The 26860-nt window shown below is 32.5% G+C and overlaps 1 protein-coding gene across 2 annotated transcripts in view; it reads right to left on the bottom strand.

Moving 5' to 3' along the window:
- Positions 1–26860, bottom strand: part of LOC145269274 (uncharacterized) — an 874757-nt gene that overhangs the window by 401957 nt on the left and 445940 nt on the right. The gene's annotated exons all lie outside the window — the stretch shown is intronic.

Here is a 26860-nt window from a genome sequence, read left to right as displayed (position 1 = left end):
TTCACAGAACGGAGTTGCCTCCCTTTCTTCCAGTTGACAAATACGGAGGCCGAAAAGCGCCATAACTAATTATTTCAAAAACGTAAAAACAACAAATTAGACCAAATATATTACCTAGTAGTAACTATATAAATAAATAAACATTTGAAGTGCTGATATGTGTCTTATCTCCCCTTTGAATTTCTGAGATGTGTTTACTGTCAACAATCAAATTAGTCAATTATGGGTCACCGCATTTGAAAAATGATCACATTTCACTCATCAGTTTACTTTAAAAAAAACAAAAACAAGGCCGACAGCTATTAGTCGTTTGCTCTCATGTAATGAATGAATGTGTGAATGTAGGATTTACATGAAATTCTTAAAGATAAACTAAAATGACCGAAAAATGGGCTGAAATGACTTAAATAAATAAAAAGTGAATGACTTTAATGAACTTAAGGATGAATTGAATGATTTTAAGAATGACTTGAATGCTTAAAAAAAATAATCGGAATCCTTCAAAAACAACTTGAATGATCTGGAGAATGACTTGAATGGCTTTGAGACTGACTGGTTGTAAAGTGGGTGATCATTTTACATTAAATCAATACAGAAAAGTGATCCCCCAATTTATATCACAAAGTTACAAACATAAGTACAGCATGTAGTAAGAACAGATACTACACTTTGAGATATTAAATCGTTTATTAATGTTAAAAGTACAGTGAAAATCAACAATGAACAAAAATCTTAGGCACATGGCCAACTCAAAAGGGGGGAGGGGTTGTGGGGGTCGTTGGTCATCCTTGTCACTCCAGAACTAAACAAAATCAAAAGTTTCTCCTAGCTGGTATCTTCTTTCACCATAATACCGCATTCACCCTTTCGTACTGGGGGACATCCTACTTAACTCCCAATTTTTAAAACATGTTTTATTGACATGTAATAACAAAAAAATAATAACAATAAAATGGTACAATAATTCATTTGTGTCGAGGGTGGGAGGAAGAAAAAACAAAAGGTGATTAGTAAGACCCTCAAAACCCCGTTTAGTTGATAGACTGCCCGTTCCACTAGGTTTGTAAAAGGAACCTCACTTCTGCGGGTCAGTCTCTAAGTGGGGATGCCCTCGAGATTGGGGTGAATGGAGAAAAGAAAATTTTGAGGGTAAGGAATGGGGGTTAGTTTGTATTTCTTTCTGTCCAAGATGGGTGAAATTTAGAGGAATGGGTGAAAACAAAAATTCCAAGTAGGAGGGGGTGGGGATCTTCCTAATTGGGGAGGGATGGAACACACACTCAGCTAGCTGAGAAGCTACTTGTTTAATTTTACTGCACGGAACTGCACATTCCACACCTAGGCGGAGAACACGTATTCAAATTTGGCTCCTCTTCGTACACACAGACTTGCTACATGTACACATCTTCTGTCAAATGCTGCGCGATGCAGCCTTCTTCTATCACATCTGATCTTCACCCATAGTTGGTATTTAAAGAAAGCGATCAGATCCTGATCAGAAAAAGACCCCCCCCCCCGGCAACCTTGCAGACACAACGTCCAAATCACCATTCTCACCACGGCTAGGATCGTAACATAGACAATTTGTCTTCCCCTGTCCCACGGCGGCCTCTCGTTGTCCACGACATTGGATATGGTAATTGGGCGAGGATGCTCAGGTTCGATGCGAGCCATCACCTTGTTGACATACGACCAGTACCGTCGGAGTTCGCAGCAATCGAAGAAAGCGTGATCAGTAGTTTCTACGACTGTTGTCCCACAATGGGGACAATCAGGCGACTCCAAAAACCCAGAACTGCATTGTATGTTGTTGAGTGGAAGTGCATTTCGGGCTAATCGCCAGGTCAGAGAAAACTCCGAATTATTCAGATGACTCGAACCTGGCGTCCAGCTCCACGTGGAGTAGATCTCACTCTGCTGCCAACCAAAATGCGCGCATAGTGGGTCGTCAGAGGCCCCCTTCACTAGATCCCTACGGGTAGCAGTCACAAAGTTGCTGGACCTTGTAGGCAGATTCTCCCCGCGGCCTGCGACGGCTCTTGATAGAAGGGTCGAGAACAAGGTCGGGGAAGGCGGCAGTAACCACGGGGTGCCATGGTTGGTCATCTTGCATATAGTGGCTCAAGAAGGCCAGCCTCTCAGCGTCTTGATGACACTTCAAGTCCAGCATTCCAAAGCCTCCCTCACACGGACGTTGAATACAGACCTGCCTGCTCACCCAGTGTCTTCCTCTGTCCCAAAGAAGCGAGGATAAGAGTTCGACAAGAGCTGTCAGGTGTTGTGCAGGCAGGGGAAGTACGGCCAGTCAGTAAAGGATGAGAGGAAAAACGTAAGTGGCGCACGCCTCAGCTCTACCCTTTAAGGAAAGTTTCCTAGGAAGCCACGAATTGACTGCAGCCTCCACCTTTGACCGTACCTCCAACCAATTTCTGTCAAGCTGGAGACCCGGTCCAAACCACACATTGAGGATCCGAACTGGGCCATCTGTCCAGCTGAAGGGTGCCGGGAGGTTGGTGTTGCCACTCCAGGCGCCCAACCGCAGTCCTACAGACTTGCTGCGGTTTATCTTGGTCCCTGTAATTCTTTCGTACCGAGTGAGCGCCTCCAACACGATCTCGATGTCTCTGAAGCTCAACACAAAGACCATGACATCATCAGCAAACACGGATGCCTTGGTGGCTCAGCCACCAGGTATTGCAATTCCATGCAAGGCCGAATTTGCCTCCCCACATCTCAGCTTGTGGAGCATGGACCCCAAAGCCAGGACATAGAGCAGTGGCGACAGTGGACAAACTGACCTAGAGATAACAAATGGTTTCAAGCGCTTTCTGTTATCTTGCACGACGGCCGTGGGCTGTCGATACATCACGGATATCCACTTGCAGAAGTCTGGTTTAAAACCGGCGGCTTCTAAGACAGATGCCAAGAAATGATGGTCGACCCTATCGAAAGTTTTGGACTGATCTAAGTTGATCAGCGTGGCTTCTGTGTCGTCATCTATCCCTCCCTCTAGGATCGTGCGTATCAGGTGTAAGTTGTTCTGAATCGATCTCCCCTTCACAGCATAGTTCTGTTCCGGTTCAACCAACTCACCGAAAACAACCTGCAGCCAATTCAACAGGACCTTGGCCAAAATCTTCAACTCTGTGTTTAGCAAAGTTATGGGCCTATAATCATCTAACTCTTCCCCACCATGCCCGTCACCTTTCCTCAGCAATGTGATCACTCTCTTGGTGACTTGCCCCGGGATGCATCCCTGAGCAAACCAATGGTTGAACACCTCCATCAGAAGAAGCAGAAACATGAGCAACAGCCTCAAATACAGTTTGTATGGCAGACCATCGAGTCCCGGCAATCTGTCATAGCTGACCTGCTTTAGCGCAGTAAAAACCTCCCACTCCATCACCTGGCCCTCGCAACTAGCCACTCTAGCCGCCTCGAGGTGGGGAGAGTCAGCCAAATAGTCACTAAACTCAAGGACCGGAAGATCAGGCTGCTGCGTAAAATGCTCCTCAAAATGTTCTTGAAACCCCTCGCAGATTTCCTGAGTTGATTCCAGTGTGTGTCCATCCAGATGTCTAACCTTTGCTATGTCACTTATCAAAAAAAGCATCTATTAACAACAGACCTTTGATCTTAACCAAAAGGCCAAGCACAAAAGTGTTACGGACAGACAGACCGAGGGAGTGACTTATATAGTCGCTTGCATGTGACTAAAAACTTGCCGACAAATTTTCCATTTTTTTTATTCTCTTAAAGAATTACATGATTTTTTAGATGAGTTTTTGAATTAAAATATTTTATTTCTTCTTTATACAATGAATTGTTTCTTCAAAAATCTATAAAAAAAAAACATTGAATAAAATAGAAAAAATTGATGTAGGTGTCAAATTTTTACAGGACAATATTTTCAAAATGTGAGGTTTCACTTAAAAAAATCAATGTGTTTTTTTTTTAAAAAAATCAACGTGTTTTTTTTTTTAAAAAAGGTTTTAAACTTTTGACTTTACATGTAAATTTGCACATAACTATTCTTTTGTTTTGTTTTAAATTAGCTTATTTTATGTATTGATCGTTTTATGTATTGATCGTTTATCTTCAATTTGTGAGATATAAACCTTAGGTGAGAAAATTAATAATTTTCTTTTTAATAGGATGGGGTGAATTAAAAAAAACGTTTGTCTAGAATATTATATTCAGTTTATTGGAAAGAGCATAAAATTTTAACCCTGAAAATATCTTAAAAATTGAACCAATAGAAAAATTTTGATAAATTTTTAAATTGAAAAAAATTTAACTTGTAAAATTCAATTCATTCTATTACTTAGAAAAAGCGGCTGCATGAGCGCACGCATGCACTTTGTAAACACTTTTTTTTTAAATAAAAAATAATATTTCTATTATTTAAAAAAAAAAAACTTAATAGTTTATTTTGGAAGTATATTCCATAAAGAAATTAAACAACCCACTTTAAAAAAAAGAAATTATGAGTTTTGTATATTTTATTTGCAATTTTGTGTTAAGGGTGTCAAAAATTCCCAAAATATTCTGACACACCTAGCCGTGGTGTGAGCATAGGTAAATGTTTCCCAACCCTTAACAAAAAAATAAAAAAGGTGTCAGAAGTGGGATAAGATGAAGACGAATTGAAACGTTTATAATACGATTTTTATTTAACAACAGAAAGAAAAATAATTTTTTTTTGTATTTTTATATGCTGTTTTATGTTGATTTAACACACGGGAGAAAGATTAAATTGTCCATCGTTTATTAAAACGTGGAAATGTTCTTGTAAAGAGTGTTCTGGAAATAAATGCTGTTTTTAACTTGATATACTTGCTAGGACTTGTCTATATATTCTATATAAAAGGCAAAATTTGTGTGCACATTTTATGTATGTCCGGCAAAGGCTTTTTTCGCCAGGATTCTCGGGAGGAGGGGGGGAGGTTAGGGTTAGGGTTTTCCGGGGGGGGGTTACTATGTCTTACAACTGTTTATATACCTCCTAGATCATAATATGTACGATTTGCGAAGGGATGTCGTGTCTAGATTTATTTCCATCGACTTTTATAAAAATCGCGCTATTTCGCTGTGTCGCCTGTTTGTTTGGCTTTTTAGTGAAATTACTTGGAACATGCAGAAAGCAAATCAGCTTTTGATCAATGCGGTGAAAACCGTCATATCATACAATTGCTTTCATTTGGACACCCCCATTTTTTTAAAGGGGAGCTGGTTTTCACCTCAACCCAACATCTTGGGGAAACAAAACCAAAACAACGTCTTCGCAGCCCAGTTTAAGCTCTCAAAAATGTCAAATTAATCCAACTGCCACACTTCACGCAATAAGTAATATAAAATTTGTGATCCAAAATAAGAAGATAATGCCTGGGTCGTGAGTGAAGGGTCGATGGAGGAAGACCGTCACTATTGATATTGCTAAACACTGGATGAGGGTCCATGCAATTGTCACCGATCATCTGGTGCCTTACGTCCAAGCCATCATTGGAATGGATGTGATATACCGAAATAGCTTGCGCCTCCCGAGGGGGGGTTCACCTCAAACACACAAAAGGGAATAAATCCAAGAAAGTAGAATCTCCACTCCTGTTGCACCTATCTCTCCTGCCAGATCTGGAATCTCTCCAGCACCGAAAAATGAAGCTCGTTTTGTAGTGTCCAGCTTCACGCACACACAAGATTTTGCAAGAACGCATGTAATAAAATGCTGGCCGCCATCTTTGTTTTTCCTTTTAGTTAAGTCATCATGCTTTTTTTTTCGCTTCCCCTCAAAGATTTGGGTTCGAGCCTACTTCCCTTTTTTCTCAACACCCCGGCACCGCCGGACCATTCGTATTGCATCACGTTCGTTTTCTGAACTGTTCTTTTTTTTTGTTTTCTCGATTTTTTTAACATTGTTTTTTTAGGGTTGTCACTTCGCTTTCATTAAAATTTACACCCCCCCCTCGCACATCTCTAAACACCCGGGCAACGCCTGGTACCCCTGCTAGTCTTCTATATATACAAAAGGACAAATGTGTGTGTGTATGTATGTATGTATGTTCGCTTATCTATGACTTAACAATGGGGTCGCCTGTCTATTTAACTTGCCCGACTTTTACCAGCTCGCCGCGTCTATTGAAAAGCGAATGATCGCGCGCGGGGAAATAGTAACTGGCTTGCAGTGCAAAACTAGGTCGAACATCACGCCACTTCCTCGCACCTGTATATTTCGCTTTATAAACCTTAGTTTAACATGCTTATTAATTCCTCTCCCCTCGTGGCCGAGATGGTTAGGTGGCTGGCTTTTTTCCCCTTTCGTTTCCACCTTCGCGCCAAGGATTTAGGGTTCAATCTTACCTTTCTACTAAAACTTTTTTTATCTTTTACACCTCCAAGCACCCAGCCAACGTTTTTTTTTAACACACACACCTCCAAACACCCGGGCAACGCCGGGTACCCCCCCACCCGCTAGTATAATATAAAAGGGAAAATATGTGTGTGTGTATGGGGCTCTCGGTGGGGTCAGTTTCTTAGAACTTTTTATATACTGTCTAGATTATAATATGTCCGATTTACGAAAGGGGGTCCTCTGTATTTTTTAATATGTTACAAAATTTGCGCTTTGATTTCATTTTCTCTACTACTATGTTTGGCGTAATGTTTGACCCAGAAAACCACACGTTGTCATTCAACCACCTGCTTTTTCAAAAGTTGAATTTCACTCTTCCTCACTTCTCTTCCTGCATAACGTCATGGTAAGTCATCAGGCTACTCACCTCAAGGCTTTCAGTTCTAGCCTACCTTCTGCCCAAAACTTTTTTTTCTTTTACACACGGGCAATGCTGGGCACCCCCACTAGTCTATAATATAAATCTCATCTGTCTGTTTAAATATATGTATGAATGTATGTATGTATGTTTGTATGTGTCGAAAAAACTTTCAACAGAGGCGACGCATTTTCACGAGATTGGTATCATTTTGAAGCATAACCCTTCGGACAACAAATATGGAAAAATTGGCCAAAAACATTAATTCCTTTGCCCTCGATTGGACACTTTTCTACAGGGAGGGGTCGCTTTTTTTGTTGATATTTTCAAAAGTCATCCTCTCTTTTCAAATGTCTAGCCTTAATTTAAACCTACGTCACTTCTGGTTTGACAATGGACGCAACAGCAAAGGCGTCACTTTTATTGTTACGTTCTTTTCCTCCTTTGCGGTATGGGTTCGAGCCTGCCTGTTTACCTATTACCACTTATTTTTTTGTGCTCACACACAATTTTCCTTTTGTTTTTTGTTTTTTTTTGTTTTGCTCAATCAACACCCTTATACACACCTCCACTTTCTTTCCGCCTTCGCATTACAAGTTCGCGCCTGCCTGCCTACTTCATTTTTTTTTTTTTTTTGCTCAACACACATCTTGAAACACCCGGGCAACGCCAGGCACCTAGGCAAGTTATATATTTTAAAATAGTCTGATAGGATTTGAATTAAAACATGCAGTGAAAAACAGGAAACAGAAATCTTTCTTTGACTGAGGCAAAATATTTTTCTTTGGTGATGAAATTTTTCCTTCTTTTTTTTTATAATCAAAAAGGAAAAGATTAATTCTCGCTGATCTGGTTCTTCCATGTAGAGAATTTAGATGTGTAATGTGAGCAAAGTTATGTTGATTGCTTTACATCGAACCTCGATGGAGTTCATGATGTTGTTTACAGCATGCTAGCTGGCTTGGACTGATTGGGTTTGGCGCACAGTGCCCTTCTCATAGGTTTCAAACTGGCTCCAACGAAAGCTGTCAGAAAAATATTTTTGAAATTCGTTTTCTTTGAATGCCGATTGGATGAAAAGTAGACACCCTGTCACATGGTACTGCTCTGGAATACGTCTACGGCAATTACCAAGTTTCAGTTTTAATGCCCCCAGAATTTGCGGGGGTGTAGATAACAGATGTCTGCTGCTTGTCCAGCCACTCTAATGTCTCTGGTGTGTTGCTACAAGCTATTTCGTTTTGTTAGGGCCTTACATCAAATGGCTTCCTGCCTTGTCTAGAGCGTTTTCCATTAAAAATAGATTATAAATTAATAGTAAAGAAAATGCAAAACACTGAACTCTGGTTAGGTTCCTTGAATCAGAAAAAGTGTGTTTTGCAAAGTCAGTTAAAAAATGAGCTTTTAAAGCCAGTTAAAAAAAAGTGAGTTTGCAAAGCCAGTTAAAAAAAGTGAGTTTATGAAACCAGTTAAAAAAAGCGAGTTTGTGAAGGAAGTTTCCAGTTAAAAAGATCTTCTGAAGAATCCAGATAATACAAAAAATGCAATGAGAATGTCTCTTTTCGCTGTGGAGATCAGATGGAAACTGACTCAGAAGAAGAGTAGATGACTGACTGGTTGATACTTCAGAAGGAAAGGATGTCTTTGGAATTGGTACAAGAGGAACTAGAACGTATTCAGATTTGATAGTATTCGGACTAGGCAAGAAATTGCCAATAATAATTAGATGTCTTATAAAGGCTTATTTTCTTTCATTCTCTCTCTCTCTCTCTCTCTCTCTCTGTCTCTCTGTCTCTCTGTCTGTCTCTCTCTCTCCCTTCCTCCTGTTCTGCTGAACGGTGCAATGAGATTTTCCAATTTAGAAAACACTACGAGAAAAATTCCTTCATCATTCCTCAAGTGGGATGATACCCAATGGTGATCCTTGCCCTTAAAAATTGCACAGGTCGAGAATAGAAGGCACGCACGTTGCGTTTTTTGGGGTTTTTTTTTTGGGGGGGGGGCATTATTTTATATTATTATTTTATATATATATATAAAATATTTAATTATTTTTTATATATATATATATATATATATATATATATAGATAATATTTAATTATTATATATGTATAAAACATTTATTTTATATATAAAACATTTAATTATTTGATATATATAAAATATTTAATTATTTAATTAATTATTTTATTTATATAAAATATTTAATTATTTTATATAAAATATTTAATTATTTTATATAAAATATTTAATTATTTTATATAAAATATTTAATTATTTTATTTATATAAAATATTTAATTATTTTATTTATATAAAATATTTAATTATTTTATTTATATAAAATATTTAATTATTTTATTTATATAAAATATTTAATTATTTTATTTATATAAAATATTTAATTATTTTATTTATATAAAATATTTAATTATTTTATTTATAAAAAATATTTAATTATTTTATTTATATAAAATATTAAATTATTTTATTTATATAAAATATTTAATTATTTTATTTATACAGGGTGACCCAAAAACAAAACAGGATATTCCATGTATTTCTGAGCTTTTTACAGTCAACGAATTGGATCAGAAGTGAGATATCTTCTGGAGTGGCAAAAGGATCCCACCAATCTTTCCAGCGATCTTGGCAACAGACGATGTACGTGTTCCATTTCAGATCAAGAGTAAAGGTCAAGCCCAGAATCTTGTTAAAACATGGGGCCTCCAATAGACAAGAGCCATCCATTGATTTAGTCTCAACTTCTAAACAGTGATCTAATGTGTGTAACCATGTCTCTTAACATATTTCGAGGTAAGACCTCTTTATCAAGTTGTTGGTGTAACCAATCCCCTGAAACTCCTGAAAGTAAGAAACATTTGTATGTTTATATTTACTAGTTTTCATAAGATAAAGTACAGAAAGCCAGAGATATCAGTTGGAATTTTTTATAAGGTATTAAAAAAAAAGTTTAGCATTGTGTATGAGAAATTTCTACTAGAAATTTAATTAATGTATTCAAGGGAAAAGATGTTTGGTTTAGTGGTTTAGCTGCTTTGTTTTACGACATATCAACCCTTTTCAGGTTATTTAATGCAGAATCCAGTTATTTTGGAAATGATATTCATGTTACATCCAGTAATTTTGTAGAAACTTTTTATTCTTCAAGCTCTTTGTATCTTCAACCGCTCGTTTGTAGTGTTTGGGTTGGTTGTTTTATAGTGACTTTGTTGTTTTTGTTCTCTGCCCTGCAGAACATAAATGAGTTTTGCAATGGGAAAGGGAAAAGGGTAACAATATTAATGTTTGATACATTTTAAGTGAGGAAACCAGTCAGGAAGTGGGGGAGATAGAAAGAAAAAGGGGGGAAAGGCGGGTTGTTGTCTTTGTTTTTTGTTTTGCAGAACATAATTAAGTTTTACAAAAAGAAGTAGAAAAACAAAAAACATCAATGTTAGGTGCATTTTGTCTCGGGAAGGGGAAATAATGTCACAGAAAGTTGAGTGAAAATAAACTAGTAAGATCGTTCTCTTGGGCTCATAATCTATGCCATAAGCAGACGTGTTTTTAGGGGATTTTGTTCTGATACAAATTCAATGGAGAAATATTTATAGTTGAAATGTTTTCTGAAATAAGGATTATGTTCTGTTTGGATGATTTTCTACTGGGGACGGACACATATGTTTGAAGATTTGTCTTTTTCCCCATGAAATTTTATCTTTAAACAAACATTTTTTTTCTAAAAAAAATTACTCATAAAATATTGTATGCAAAATTTTTCTATATTTGCTCATTTTTCTTCTGTTTTAATCATACACGAAGGACTAAACCACCTGCGTTTTGTTCGCTGTTGACTCAATCAACCTGTTTCTTATGCTGGTTGCCTTTTGAATCATTTCGAAAATAAAAGAATTGCACTCAAGACTCTCATTCTTTTTAAACTTTTGAATTAGTTTATATATATATATATATATATATATATATATATATATATATATATATATATATATATTAAGTAATGTGATTGATAATTTAAAATTTAAAAATCAAATTATAATTAAATTAAAAATCCGTTTCATAAGAAGGAACAACAACAAAATCAATTATGTGTACGATCGTTTCGGAAAACAATGCTTTTTATTGTGGTAGACATCAAGTTACGTACAATAATTAAATATAGTTTTTTAATAAGCAAGGTAAAAAGCTATAGCACACATCTAAATGAGTATTTTAACCATAGTTCCTGACTCAATCAACCTGTTTCTTATGCTGGTTTCCTTTTGAATCATTTCGAAAATAAAAGAATTGCACTCAAGACTCTCATTCTTTTTAAACTTTTGAATTAGTTTATATATATATATATATATATATATATATATGTATATATATTTATTTATTTACTAGTGGTGAAAAAACCGGACTAGAGTGCTCAATGTGTAGTGAGAGCAGTATATAGGAAATTTATTACTATGAGTCCAGAATGAGTTTACAAATTGTTTCAGCTAGAGGAAAATCCTCAAAGAGAGGAAAAATCAAACTAGCATCATCAGTCCATCTATGAATTCTGATGATGCTAGTTGGATTTTTCCTCTCTTTGAGGATTTTCCTCTAGCTGAAACAATTTGTAATATATATATATATATATATATATATATATAACTACTTAATTTACTCACATAAAATTAATATACGAAAGTATAGATTTATGCATAAACTTTAAGTATTTACTTCAAAAGTGCTCAATACGTAGGTAGAGTTAGTTAGTAAGTTAACAAATATATATGGCGATTATGCTATACTGAATATTCTGCGTTTCATCCACTCTAGGACTCTTCAGGCTTAAGCACAACATCAACTCTAGGGCTCTTCAGGCTTAAACACAACATCCACTCTAGGACTCTTCAGGCATAAGCCTGAACAGTCCTAGAGTGGATGAAACGCGGAATATTCAGTGTAGCTTAATCACCATATATATTTTATAACTTACTATATATATATATATATATATATATATATATATATATATATATATATATACATATACCAGCTAAAGTATCCGACTGTTCCAGGTTTCTCAATTTTCCTTGCATTTTATAAAGGTGGACCGATAGAATTGTCACCATAGAAAAGACAACATGATTCCATTTCCGCTTAATGAAAACCGTTTTTTTTTTATTGCAGACCATCTACTAGTTGGCTAATTGTGTACAAATTCCAGGAGTGATAGTAACACAATGTTCAACGAGCGAGATTGGAGATGCGCTGCCATACAACTCATGCTCTCTACCAATCCTTGTTATGACAACAAGACTATTGCCAGCACCCTCAAAATCTAAATCCAGATGGTTCAAGGCTTGATGGTACAGCTCAACGTATCGGACGACCCAGGGTTATGGTCTTTGGTTTGGTTTGAAATAAGGGCCACATAATGTCACCTCACATCTTCGAAGTCAGCTCAAATGCCAACACCAAAGTGTACCTGGATGTGCTGAAAGTTGTGTGGTGATCCCCTGGTGCAATCAAGTGGACGCTGACAGACCGTGCGTGTGGCAGCAGAACTCAGTGCTAGCCTACAAGTCTAAATAGACCCAGGATTAGCTTCAGAAGGAGTGATACGAATTTATATCATTCTCTTACTGCTCCACTTCCTCCCCGCACCTGAACCCACTGGACTACTTCGATTGGTCATATGGTGAAAGCATCACCAACATGATCTCCCACAACACCAAAGCTAGCCTGATTGCCGCTATCTGCCGAGTATTCGCCGAGCTCATGCCAACGTTTGTGGAAAAGGCATGCTTCCAGTTCTGGACTTGTATCAAGGTGGTGATTGAGGTTGACGATGGTTACATTGAATAGATGTCAGCTCTACTACATAATCGAGTTACCTGAATTGATTTTTTCAATAAAAGTTTTAAAATAAAGCTGTTGTGTTGTTTTCTTTAGCGCGACAACTTTATTGGTCCACCCAGTAGTTAATATTAGCAATTAAGAATTCTTAAATATTTCCCATCCATTTATTAGAAAAAATTATTCCGGAATTATTTGGATTATTGTTCTAATGTTGACTGTTATTCTCAAAATGGGGGTCAAAATTTTAAAAAAAATTGACCTCTGCGGTCTCAACCAAATTTTTGGTCTAAATATTTGAAATTTAACCTAAAGTGTATTCAGACATGGGGCAAGCTTTTAAATTTGTTTTTGGCTAAAAATTTGGTGGCGAAGCGGTTAAAGTTCAAAAGATTTTACATTTGCGGTCTCTAGCAAACTATTCAGCCAATTTTGGGTCTAAACATTTGGAATTTTACATAAAGGGTATTCAGGCATGCAGCAAGTTTTTTAATCAGTTTTTAGGCGAATGTTTTGCTGTCAAGAGGTCAAGGTTAAAAGAGTTGATTTTTTAAGACTCTATCAAACTCCTCCGCCAATTTTAGGTCTAAACACTTGAAATTTTAGATGTAGGTTAGTTGAACATGGTTCCAACATTTTAATATGATTTGTGCCCAAAACAATAAATGTTACGGGCCAAAATTGAGGTCAAATTTAAAAAAAATTTGACCTCAGCTATCCTTACCAAGTTTTCTCTATAGTAATTAAGGAAACCTATAATATAGAAATGCATTACCGTACATATGCACACTTTTTAATACATACATATGCACATAAACTTATGAACCGTACTTAGGGCCTGAGCAAAACTAGACTGAACTGCTAGTATATATATATATATATATATGATGCTCCTTATCTTGGGTTGAGCATATTGGGAAGTGATAAACTGCCACTAACATATTAAGTGTTCTTTGCATAAAAAAATGGAGCTTAGGCGTTTGGATACTGTTTGAACATTGTTAATTCATCTTAGCAGCAGCCGAATAACGTAACGGTTAGAAGCGCCGACTGTCGTTTAGTGGTCGAGTTTCAAACCTGGCTTGTGATAGTTACTTGTGTAGCCACACACACATACAGCGAAACAGTACTGTTTGTGGATGACTCTCTTTCCCTCTATATATATAAGGTCATCGACAAACAGTAGAATATATATGTGTGTGTGTGTGTGTGTGTGTGTGTGTGTGTGTGTGTGTGTGTAAAGGGTAATATTTGATTTACACAAAGAAAAAAGTAAATCCATTTCGAATTTTTCCTGTTCTGGATTTTACCATCTTTCCCATTATATTTTTATCATATCCTTTTTCTCCTCCTTCCCCCCCCCATTTCTTGCTTTCTCGATCCCCTTGAATCCCTTCAAACTGTCTCAAACTGTTAAATGACTTTTAGTGCAACTATGACAAACTTCATATTATTTGTTTCCTGTTATGCATTAACCTGCAAAATTTATTGCATATTTTGCAAACCTCTTCGCTCTGATGAGAAGGATTGTATTCTTCAAAACTCCATGGAATAAGGTTTTCCTTGTTTTATTTATATCCTTTGTTGAATAATTAAAATTTTGTATACCTTCCTTATAGGTTTATAGGTTTGTTTTTTGAAAACTTGAATAAATTTTCAATATCAAGATTTTTAGTATCTATATATTAATATGATAGCGTGTGTGTTATTTTCTGTGTCACTCTTACATCCGGGTCGTTTAATTGTTATGTACTTCCATTTCTTGTCATAAATAATTTTACCAAGAATTCTTCATAAGTTTTGATTTCGATCACTGATGGCACTTAAGTCATCTAATTTTTTTATAAATAATTTTATCAAGAAGCCTTGATAAGTTTTGGTTTCGATTATGGCTGAAGGAATTCAAGATTATATATAAGAGCAAACAGTTAATAAAACATGTTAAAAACACTCTGAAAAAGAGTTAAAAACATCAAATCTGAAAAGGAAACACTTAATAAGTGGATAGTCCTTAATCCGTGGAGTTTCGAAGAAATATTTCCTTCTCAGCAGAGGGTAGGAATTAGCAAAATGCGGGATCGGATTTTGCATACAAAAGTATTTGATAAAACTGCAAGTGAGTCAAAGATCTTACTTGATAAGAAAAAGTGAAGCAGAGGGAATATGGTGAAGAAAAAGTGATTACACTTGAATGGATAGTCTGGTGAAAGGTAACGTATCCAATGACGGTAAAATCCAAAAATACAACTCCAAGAAAGTTAATTGAATTTCCATTTGCACAAGTAAAATCCAAGGAAATCACGTAATTAGAAGATGGTCCAAAAAGCCGAAATCCATGGAAGAATTTACAAATATGTACAAGGAAAAGAGGAAAAATTCCAACAATATTAATAAAAGAAAAATAAGCTTTTCATACGGCTGCCGAGACATAATGTAAATAAGAAAGATCAGGGAAGAAGAGAAAAAAAAAAAGATCAGGGAAGAAGAGAAAAAAAAGATCAGGGAAGAAGAGAAAAAAAAGATCAGGGAAGAAGAGAAAAAAAAAGATCAGGGAAGAAGAGGAAAAAAATGGTGATAGAATTAAATATAAAGTAGAAAAGCAAATGTCAAAATGACCCAGACAAAAAGATGTTTAAAGGCGCGAAAAATATAGGGCAAAAATAGGTCAACTGAAATGTACAGGTTATTACATAAGAAAATGTCAGCAAGAGTTGTTAAGACACTAAATGGAAATAAATTAATAAATAAATAAAAAATAAATAAATAATAAATAAAAATAAATAAATAAAAAATAAATATAATAATAAATAATATATATATATATCATAAGTTTTTATTTCGATTCAAGCTAATGCGTCCAAGTCATATGGATATATTTTTTTTTAATTTTGGAATCACAACTTTATAACATATGAAAATCAATAGAACATTAACTCTATAATAATATATACGAAATCTGCAAGAATTAAAATATTATATTTAAGCGTATTTTACGACCGGACTTTGCCAGGCATTCTTGCTAGCTTAGATACACACTTTTGCAGTTTTAACAAAACAGCTACAATAATATCAGAGCATCTTCATTTACGCTGAACATCTACAGAATGCCAACATCAATATATTACATATGAATGAGTCCCCTGTGGAATTTCCACAGGTCCCGCTAGTATATATATATATATGAAGGGGAGAGGGAGAGAGAAAAACACAGCTCCATTTCCAGGCTTTACCGATGAAAGTTTTGCCACATTGATACTGATAAAATCTGCTATTTTAACTCCACCAACACTTTCGATGCCACTAATGCTTTCTAGCCAGTTCTTTCTCGACCCTTCATCCTCCGGCAATGTCAGTCAGATGATGTTTTCTTGCTTTAACAGGTGGGTACTTGCCACGCTGGTGCTTTTTTGAGCGCTGTGCTGCTACCTTGGCCTTTTGTGTTTCGTGATTTGCAGAGGAAGCGTCGTAATGGAATCACGCTTTGTCTCAGACTTTTTTTTTTTTTTTTTTTTTTTTGCACGGGTGGAGTAAGGAGTAGGCGGTTCATCATTTCCGCAGGAAATAAATCGGAATATTCCTCAGAAAATCTGTCTAACTGAAGCCAAAACAGAATCGGCAGGTCTGAAACATTGAATAATCTCAAAACAGTCTCAGACAATTCTGCCGTGTCTTCGTTTTAGTTTTTCTTCTTGGTTTTGTCTTGGTTTTGTCTTTCTGATGTTTGGATTTCGAATATAGTTTCCTACTGTTAGTATTATCCTTTTTTCGTTTCTTGCGTTGTTAATTATATTTGTTTAATACGTTATAAGAAAGACAACATAGCTCAAGTATAAAATATATACATAATAAATACAATTAATTAAAACAATAATAACAACAATACTACTACTACTACTACTAATAATAATAATAGTAATAATAAAAATTATATATTAATACGATAGCGTTTGTGTCATTTTGTATGCCACGCTTACATCATTTTTCTTCCGAGTGACTGCCTTTTAATTGTTATGACTTTCCTTTTCTTGTAATAAATAATTTTATCAAGAATTCTTTATAAGTGTTGGTTTCGGTATCGATTATAGCTGATGGCACTCAAGTCACCTATTTTCTTTTTTTTTAATAAATAATTCTATCAAGAATCCTTTATAAGTTTTGGTTCCGGTTTTGATTATTGTTGAAAGAACTCGAGTTATATCTTTATTTTTATATATTTTTTTTCTTCATAATTTTGGGTTTCGGTTTCAGTTCAAGCTGATGCACCCAAGCCATATGGATATATTTTTTATTTTATTTTTGAAATCACAACTTTAAAGTATATATATGAATCGATAGAACATGGACTTCATAATAATATATACAAAATCTGCATATATTAAAATATCATATTTAAGCATATTTTACGACTGGGCTACGACAGGCGTCCCTGCTAGCTTAGATAAAATATTTTTGTAGTTTTAACAAAAAAGCTACAATAATATCAGGGCGTCTCCATTTACCCTGAACATCCACAGAATGCCAACATCAATATATTACATATGAAAGAGTCCACTGTAGAATTTCCAAAGGTCCCACTGATAATAATAATAATAATGATAATATACACAAAAATAAAATAAATTAAAAACAACAACAAAAAATAATTATTATACATTTCACTTTGATATTAAAAGCCTAATTTTTCTATTTGAAAATCAAACGTCTTAATATACCCAGTCATGGATATGCAAGCTACTTCAGGAAGGGTAACTAATTTGTATATTCCTTTGAAAAACAAACGTTCATTAATTAATTATTCATGTTTTATGGCTTCTTCTAAGATGATTTGTTTCATTTAACTATTACGCTTAACTTTTTATGCATAGTTTCTACATTCTGCATAATTACGTAGAATTTAAAATGAAAATGTCCGAGCACACTGACATGTTTTATGTATAAAAATGACCTTGCCAACGTGTGTGTGTGAAACATTTCTACCAAACTCCTCTATGGATAACGTTCTAGATCACGTGGGTGACTTCACAATTGTACCACTGAAAAAATAAATGTTATTGCTACAAAGAACCAGCAAGTAGGTGTTATTTCCTATTATTGATCTTGATCTCCTTTGTGACTGGAACTGCACACAATGTGTGTTGGTCCGTGGACAACAGTACAATATCTAATTGCGGTTAAAATAATATAGTTTTAATCTCTATTTATATAATTATTGGATGCAAATAGCTTCCAAAGCATTACATGGCAATTTACTGGAGTTACAAATAATTCATTTTTTCTTTTATTTATTTATTTGTTTTTTCTAAGAATTAACAAAAGATTAAAATGGCCGAGGCTTTATTGGAGAAACCGAAATGCAGTCTGATGGATTTAATTTTTTAGCTAATGAATTATAAAAATACCAGTTCTAATTGTATTCATATTGTTGCATCTTTATTCATATTATTTAGACTGCTCAACGTTTCGGTTGATGTATTATTCGACCTTCTTCAGTTGTATCTTGCCGAAATTGGAAATATTTCTGTCAAACTCAGAAATCTGCAGAGTTTTGACCAACCCTTTATTTAATCAAAGGGGGTAGTATATTCTGGTTCAGCCAGCCATGACTGGGTAGGATTTCACAATTGTATTTTAGGTGCTACCTAACGGAACCTTAAACCTCCAAAAGAGTGTAATTTACACCTGAAGTTACCAAGTACTTTATCCATTACGCCATGAATCCTTGCATTTTCATTTCCGTAAATATTCGATTTACTACGTTTCTGAATTGTATTTTGTTATGTTTTCTCCTATGTAAACTTGATAATTTCACAATTAGCGTCCAAAACTAAGGGACAAAATTTAAACACCTAATATTTGTTAGAAATAACAACTGTGAAAAGCCGCAATTTTGATATAATAATAATGCAAATTTGATAGTCGTTGTCACCCATAATAACATATTAAAATTTGAATCATTTGCAAAGGATAGAAAAAGAATTATAACAATTATCTATTTTCAAAATAGGAACGTCCAAAAGTAAGGGACAAAATATATCACAAATTATGATTACGTAAATTCAATTTAGCAAATAAATACAAAAATTTGGAAAAAATATTTTGTGGGGTGATTTCACGAAATGTTAAAACCAAAAATACGCCGAGAAAAAAAAATGCTTGTACCTTACATCCATACGTTCGATACAAAAAGATAATACAAAAAATTGGAAACAAAAGATACTAAACAGAAACATTCTGATATTTTTAACAATGTCTGCATATATGAATATGTATACATATAGATAAATATATACATACATATATATGAATATATATATATATGAATATATATATATATATAAATATATACATATATATGAATATATAAATATGTATATACGAATATATATATATATATATATAAATATATACATATATAAAAAAATATATGTATATATATATATAAATATATAAAATTAAATATATTTTTAACTCATTTCAAAGTGTTTTTTTAACATGTTGTATTAAGTGTTTGCTCGTATATATATAATGTACATATATGAATATGTATATATACGAATATATATATATATATATATAAATATATATATATACAAATGAATATATATACATACATATATATAAATAAATATATATATATAATATATACATATATATAAATATATATATATCAATATAAATATACATATATATATATCAATATAAATATATATATATACATATATATTAATATATATACATATATATACACAAATATATATAAATATATGTATACATATAAATATATATATACAGATATATAAATATATACATATATATATACACAAATATATATAAATATATATATACATATAAATATATATATACAGATATATAAATATATACATATATATAAATATATACATACATATATAAACATATACATAAATATATATATACACATATATATAAATATATATACACACATATATATAAATATATATATACATATATATACAAATATATATATACATATACATACATATATATACATATATATATATAAACATATATATATATATACATATATATATAAATATATATATATATATACATACATATATATATACATATATATATAAATATACATATATATATACATATACATAAATATATATATACATATACATACATATATATATACATATACATAAATATATATATACACATATATATAAATATATGTATATACATATATATAAATATATATATACACATATATATACATATAAATATATACAAATATATATATAAATATATATACATATAAATATATACATATATATATATACATATATATATATACATATATATATATACATATATATATACATATATATATATATATATATATATATATAAATATATATACATATAAATATATACAAATATATATATACATGTATATATGTATACATATAAATATATACAAATATATATATATAAATATAAATATATATATATAAATGTAGAAATGTATACATATAAATATATACAAATATATATATAAATAGATATATTCATATTTATAAATAGATATATACATATATACAGACACATATATAAATATATATATACATATATAAAAATATACAGAACTGTAAATATATATACATACATATATATATATATAAATATATACATATATATAAATATATATATACATAAATATAAATATATATAAATATATATATGTATAAATACATATATAAATACATATATATACATATATATAAAGATATATGTATATACATATATATATAAATGTATACATATATATAAATATATATATGCATATATATAAATATATAAATATAAATATATATAGTTTAGTTTAAAATACGATAGAAACAACAGCAAAAAAAATCTCATACCAATACAGTAGAATTTAATTATCTACCAACCTAAATACTTTTAACATGCTAAAACAAAGTTTTTTTGTTTTTTTATTTTGCTAATTTCAAAATATGTTGCACCATTATTGTGATGTTTTATTTGCAGTATATTTCAATTTAACTTTTATTATAAAAAGTTTGAGTTTATGATTTGTTTCCTGCAAAAAAAAAAAAAAAAATACCCTCTCTGAAAAAAACAGGTAAAACTAACTGATAAAATATGTAAGCCTTCTGGGGAGCTAACCGCTTCAATATAATTCCAGAAACATATAGTGAGAAAACACGGAACATTTTATATATTGAATATACTATATTTATATTCTTTTTTATGCTAGGAAGTTAAAATATGGAGTTAGGGGGGGATTAGCGATTTTTGAAAATTTCAGATGATAAAAGTTAAAAATCTAGCGATTTTCTGGACATTTCTTTCTCCTGATCTCGCGGGTTTTTTCTTTAAATCTCAGTTGCCAAAACTGCATCACTAAAAAAACACTACAGGCTTAATGTAAACAGAATGTGTTTACAATATCCGTAAATTTTCAATGGGTTTAATCACATGATTATTGATAATGTAACCACGTGATTGAAATTTAATTTAAATTAACCACACATAGTCGCTTTCATATCAAATATTCATCGAAAAATGGTAGGTACAGATAAAATGAATGCCGACGCTAAAAGTGTATAAACATTTTGACCCCTCCCTTTACTTAAAAAATCACCAAAAATCAGGAAATTAACGAATTTTAATGAAAATTGCAGTATTTATCAAATAATGATCGCAGTATATAATGAACTAATTATTTTTACTTGACTCTTAGTGAAAATGCTTTATTTTGTTTAAACAAAAAATACCTTTACTAAAGTTATGGTTTTCAGTAGTAAATAAAAACCGCAAGAATTTATTTTTGCTTTTTTTTATATAAATAAAGTATCGTAATTTGTAACAATAAAAAATAATTTTTACAGTAACATTACGAAAAAAGTCCCTAAAGTCCATATTAATGAATTCGCTATAACTCGAAGAAAAATGAATTCTCGCATACTATTCAGGAAATTAAAGATTCAATTAGATTCCTATTTCAGTCACCTAAATTATTTAGGATGAAATGAGTTTAGGAATTTATAGCCAAACCTAAATATTTTTTTTTTTTGCTTAAAAAATAGCATTAATACAGTAAGTTAGGTAAAATTTGCATAGAATGCTCTGCTTTACGGTTGTTGTAAAAATGGAACGGAAATTTGAATTTCGTTCCCTTTTAAATTCGGTACATTTTTACATTACGTCCAACTCATCGTTCACATTCGACACGTCAACTTTTATAGCTTTTCGGGTATGCTGGCAAGGTTAGGGGTGTCTATTCCGAAAGCCGTTATTAACATGGGTAGATTGGTAGGTGTGTCAGAAATTTCGTGAAAAATAGTGAATAATTCTACCCCGTCTTTCCAAGCTTATAACTCCTCGAAAAATGTAACTCAAGCCCTAATTTTTTTTTTCAATTAAAGGAGCAAGGACCAAGGTTTCATTAAAAAACAACAAATAAACAACGTGTTTTTTTTTAAAAGGGTTTAAACTTCGAACTTTACAGGCAAATTTCTAAAAAACACTACTTTTTTTGTTTTAAATTTGAATATATTATTTATTGACCTTTTCTCTTCAATTTTTGATATATAAGACTTTGGTGAGTAAATTATTTACTTTTTTATAGACATTTCAAAATGGGAGGCGTGAATTATTCGACCCCCTTTCTTTCCAAGCTTATAACTACTCGAAAAATGTAATTCAAGCCCTAATTTTTTTTCAATTAAAGGAGCAAGGACCAAGGTTTCATTTAAGAAAAATAAAATAAAAATTACAAACAACGTGGTTTTAAAAAAAAGGTTTTAAACTTCGAACATTACAGGTAAATTTCTAAAAAACACTACTTTTTTGTTTTAAATTTGAATATATTATTTATTGACCTTTCCTCTTCAATTTGTGATATATAAAACTTTGGTGAGTAAATTAATTATTACTTTTTAATAGACACTTGAAAATGGGTGGGTGTGAATTAAAAAAAAAAACGTTTGTCTAAAATATTATATTCGGTTTATTGGAAAGAGCATAAAATTTCACAAGAAAATATTGTAAAAATAGAATCAATAGAAAAATTTTGATAGATTTTTAAATTGAAAAATATTGAGTTCGTAAAATTCATTACTGTTTTTTTTAAATAAAAAAAAATATTTCTATTACTTTTAAAACAACTTTAATAGTTTATTTTGGAAGTATAATCCATAAAGAAAATAAACAACCCACTTTTAAAAGAGAAATTACGAGTTGTTTATATTTTATTCGCAGTTTCGTGATAGGGGTGTCAAAAATTCTGATACATCAACTAGATTGGAGTGTTTATTCGTTGTAACCGTACCCGACAACCTATAAATGTCGACATTTCCAATGTGAATGGTAAGCTGGATTTATGTAAAAAATAACAAAAAGATATATCAAACTGACTTTTTCGTTTAAAAATGGAATTATTTCCCTTACGTTATTAACGTTTTTTTTTGTTTTTTTTTATAAATATTTTGTGTTTTATATACATAAAGTACAATTGTTGAATGTTACTGTTTTGATTATATTCGTTTGGGGGGCACAATTAAAAAATTAAGAAAGATTAAAACAAAGTGAAATTTAAGTTTCTGTTCCATTTTTACAACAACCGTAAAACAGCGCATACTCAGCAAGTTTTATCGTAATTTATAAGCATAATGTTGAAACACTAAATCAACATTTTATTTTTATTTTTTTTTGCATAATTAATGATGGAAGTATTTTTCTGTTTATTTTCTGAACATTTGTTAAAAAAAATAATTTGTACATTCTCTTGAAAAAAAGAATCAAACTTTTCTCTACTTTCACATACCTATTTACATTGTTCATGTAAAGCATTCATCTGTTCTTTTTATAATAAAAATTCCGTTTTCAAAGAGAAACGTTTACTGCCAAATTTCTCTAAAAAAAAAAGTGCAATTTTTCCTGAAAAAAAAACGTTCACCTAACAATTTATGGTAAAAAATTCAGCTTTTTTGGGGGGAGGGGGGGGGGAATAACAACTTTTATTGATTAAAAAAATTGCAAAAAATAATAAAAGTAAATAAACGAACAAAATGCAATTTTTCTTGAGGAATGTGTTCCATTTTAACAAACTGAGCCACAGAAACGCGTGGCCGGGTACAGCTAGAATATATATATATATATATATATATATATATGTAAAAACAAATATATATATACTCACACACTTCGCTAAAAACATAACTTTTATACTCTAATTCATACTTAATTACTGATGAGGATCTCGATTAACCCACAGAGGCTATCGTCGTACAAGATGGTCTCTCCAAAGGTCAGAGACCATGCCATAATAGAATCAATAGAATTTCAACTAAGCATATCCAGGTTTTCAGCCTGCGTCGATATACACTTTTAAACCACTGCCGCGTCTCAGCGTGTATGAAGTTTGGACTTCAGACAAGAATAGTAGTAGATAAAGAAACCAATGCATATAGGATGGATAAAAACGGGATACACTTAAGGGATTGAATCCGAGAAAATATAGATAGAAAGCGCGCGAAATGGTTATTAAATATATACACAGCATATAAGTAGATATATTAAGAATCGAGTCGATGAATAATCCATTAATACCCATGCAAAGCTGTATCGAAAATATAACAATCTATTTTCAAATCCGAATAGAATGCGGATACACTGAATAAGAAAAGAAAAAGGAAAGGGGCGAGAGGGGGGGGATGTGCAAATTGGGTAAAAAAAAAAAAAAGATAAAAAGAAAAACCAAGTCATACCAAACTCAAAATAAAATAGCTTCCGCTATCAACGAACGTGATCATCAAATCAATCCGAGGCAAGAATTATAGGAACGGGCATCCTTAGTTAATAATACCAAGAACGGAATCCAACATGTCTGACATTCAGGGCTAGCGTTACCTACCTCCGAACCCTCGATCAAGAGTCGGTCAAAGTTAAAAAAAAGTGAAGCATGCATGTTCCCCGTGAGTGCACAGTGAACGAGGCATAAAAAAAAATGACTAGGTTCAGCATTTGTCACCCCTTACCATTTAGCCCCAAAAGTCCCCAGGAGACGTCAATTTCTGGTGAAAATGAACAAACGGTGTAAATTTCAGTCTTAACATATGTAGATTTGAGTTCTGCACCATGCAAAAAAATGAACTGACTATGTTCATTATTTGCCCCAATCCCATTTAGCCCCAAAAGTTCCCAAAGCCTTAGCATATTTAAATTTGAGTTCAACACCATGCAAAACTGCTAAATAGACATACACAGAAAGTGTGGGACGAATATGGTAAAATAGTCCTAAAAATAGAGTGTTTTTATTAGCCCTAAAAGAGCCCCTGGGGCACATCCAAGAGTTATCGTGAAGTATAGACAAACAGAAATTATATAGAAATCAGTTAAAACTTTTCAGAAAGTTTTATAAAAATCCACGGCATCATTTTTTTAATTAGTACAAAAGTCTCAATTTTAGCCATTTTAACCCGAAAGGCACCCTTAGGGGGGGGGGCAACCGAAGTTTTCCAGGAAAATCCGTTCTGTTACTTTTTTTACTCATATCATGTTTAGTGTTTGTGCAAAATTTCAAAAAAATTCCAAGGCGTAGTTATTTAGAGAAGTGTGGACAGGCGAACAGAGGAACGGATAAGAGTGGATTTACATGTCCACCCTCCTTTTGTCGGGGGACCAACAAATGTTTCAGCCATGCTCTGGAGGCCTCCAAACTTTTTCATTTTTTTTATTTGTATCGTTACTTACCGGTACGCTATATCCCCGAACATATCCAATGATTTAATAAATTCCTTCTGTCAATAGAGGGAGGGCCTACGTGAAATAATAGAGACTGGCTCTAATAAATCGTATACATTGAAACAATATTGTTTTCGCACACAAAAAAAAAAAACTACTTTATTTCTCTCTTCAATGTGAGTTGTTTAAATTTTAATTTGTAAGTTTATAACGCAGACTTTTCTTTATTAAATAGACTTTATTTGTTTATAATCAACTAAGTTTCGACGATATAATGCCCCAATCAGGAATAGAATCAGTTTTTTTTTAAAAATTATTTCTAATGACGCTGTGCCACGGAAAAGGATAAAGAAAAAAGAAAAGAACTCACTAACTGGTTTTATTCCCGATGAGGGCGTTAGATCGCCGAAACTTCGTTGACTATAAAATAAATATTCATTAAAAGACAAGAAATTTTGCGTTATACTGGCTTTCTAAACTTAAAATTTAAATCCAAAAGTGTTTATGGATATCTTGAAACGGTTAGCCCTGGAAGAGATTACTGTTTTATTAATTACTTCTCTCCGTTCTGCTTTTTTCTTTACTTTGAATTTTCAACTGCATTTCGAAACATAGACACATACACGTCACAAATATACCTACTATTATATAAAAAGAACTCTGTGAGTTCGTTTCCTATGAACTCAGAAACGTCTGGACCGATTTTTATGAACTCTCACACAAAGATAATTTATGTGCGTGGTAGTGTTCTTAGATAGGTTTTGTATCGAAATGTCTTCGATAAGTATCGATAATCGAAATAATGTGATTAATGAAGGAACAGGTGATTTTGACCAAAGTTAACACCTTACACAGCCTAACATTACGAGTGCATTTGAGAAGTTTTATTGCCACACAAGTCGAAAGGCTTGACATATAAAATCTGCAGTAGATTCTTTGATATGACAGGGGCGCGTTCGAAATGAATGTTTTTGTTTAAAGCACAATTGAAGTATGATACTAGACTTTTGCATTTTAAACTTTAATTCAAGCCATTATATATAAAAAATAATAATTTTAAAGAGACGGTTCTCTACAGTGCAATGTAGACTACAATGATTTGCAAACTAAGTCACTCCTGGCGCATTGGAATAGGTTCCCAATTTAAGCAGGCAATCAATCGATTTGATTGAAAAATTAGTGATTTCACTAATTTCGACAACAATACAAATATAGGCGCGTGAAACATTCGTTAATCATTAAGACTAGGACAACAGCATATTCTTTTCATTGTTTTGACTCTCGAGTGTGTATCCGTTAATATCTTATATGCTTTTATATAGAGTGATGTGGTTCTCGGTTGATTAACTGTGTCTGTATCGGATACAAACTCGAGCGTCAAAACAATGATAAGAATATTCTGTTGTCATAGCCCTAAGCATTATTCAATCTCGGGTAACGCCCGATCACATTCCTACTAGTACATATTATTGAATTTAGTTGA

Source organism: Euprymna scolopes, chromosome 45 (genome assembly GCF_053919585.1).
Source record: "Euprymna scolopes isolate OS-2025 chromosome 45, ASM5391958v1, whole genome shotgun sequence".
Lineage (NCBI taxonomy): Eukaryota > Metazoa > Mollusca > Cephalopoda > Sepiida > Sepiolidae > Euprymna > Euprymna scolopes.
Note: the sequence above shows the minus strand (reverse complement) of the source record. Positions and strands in the feature narration are given on the sequence as shown.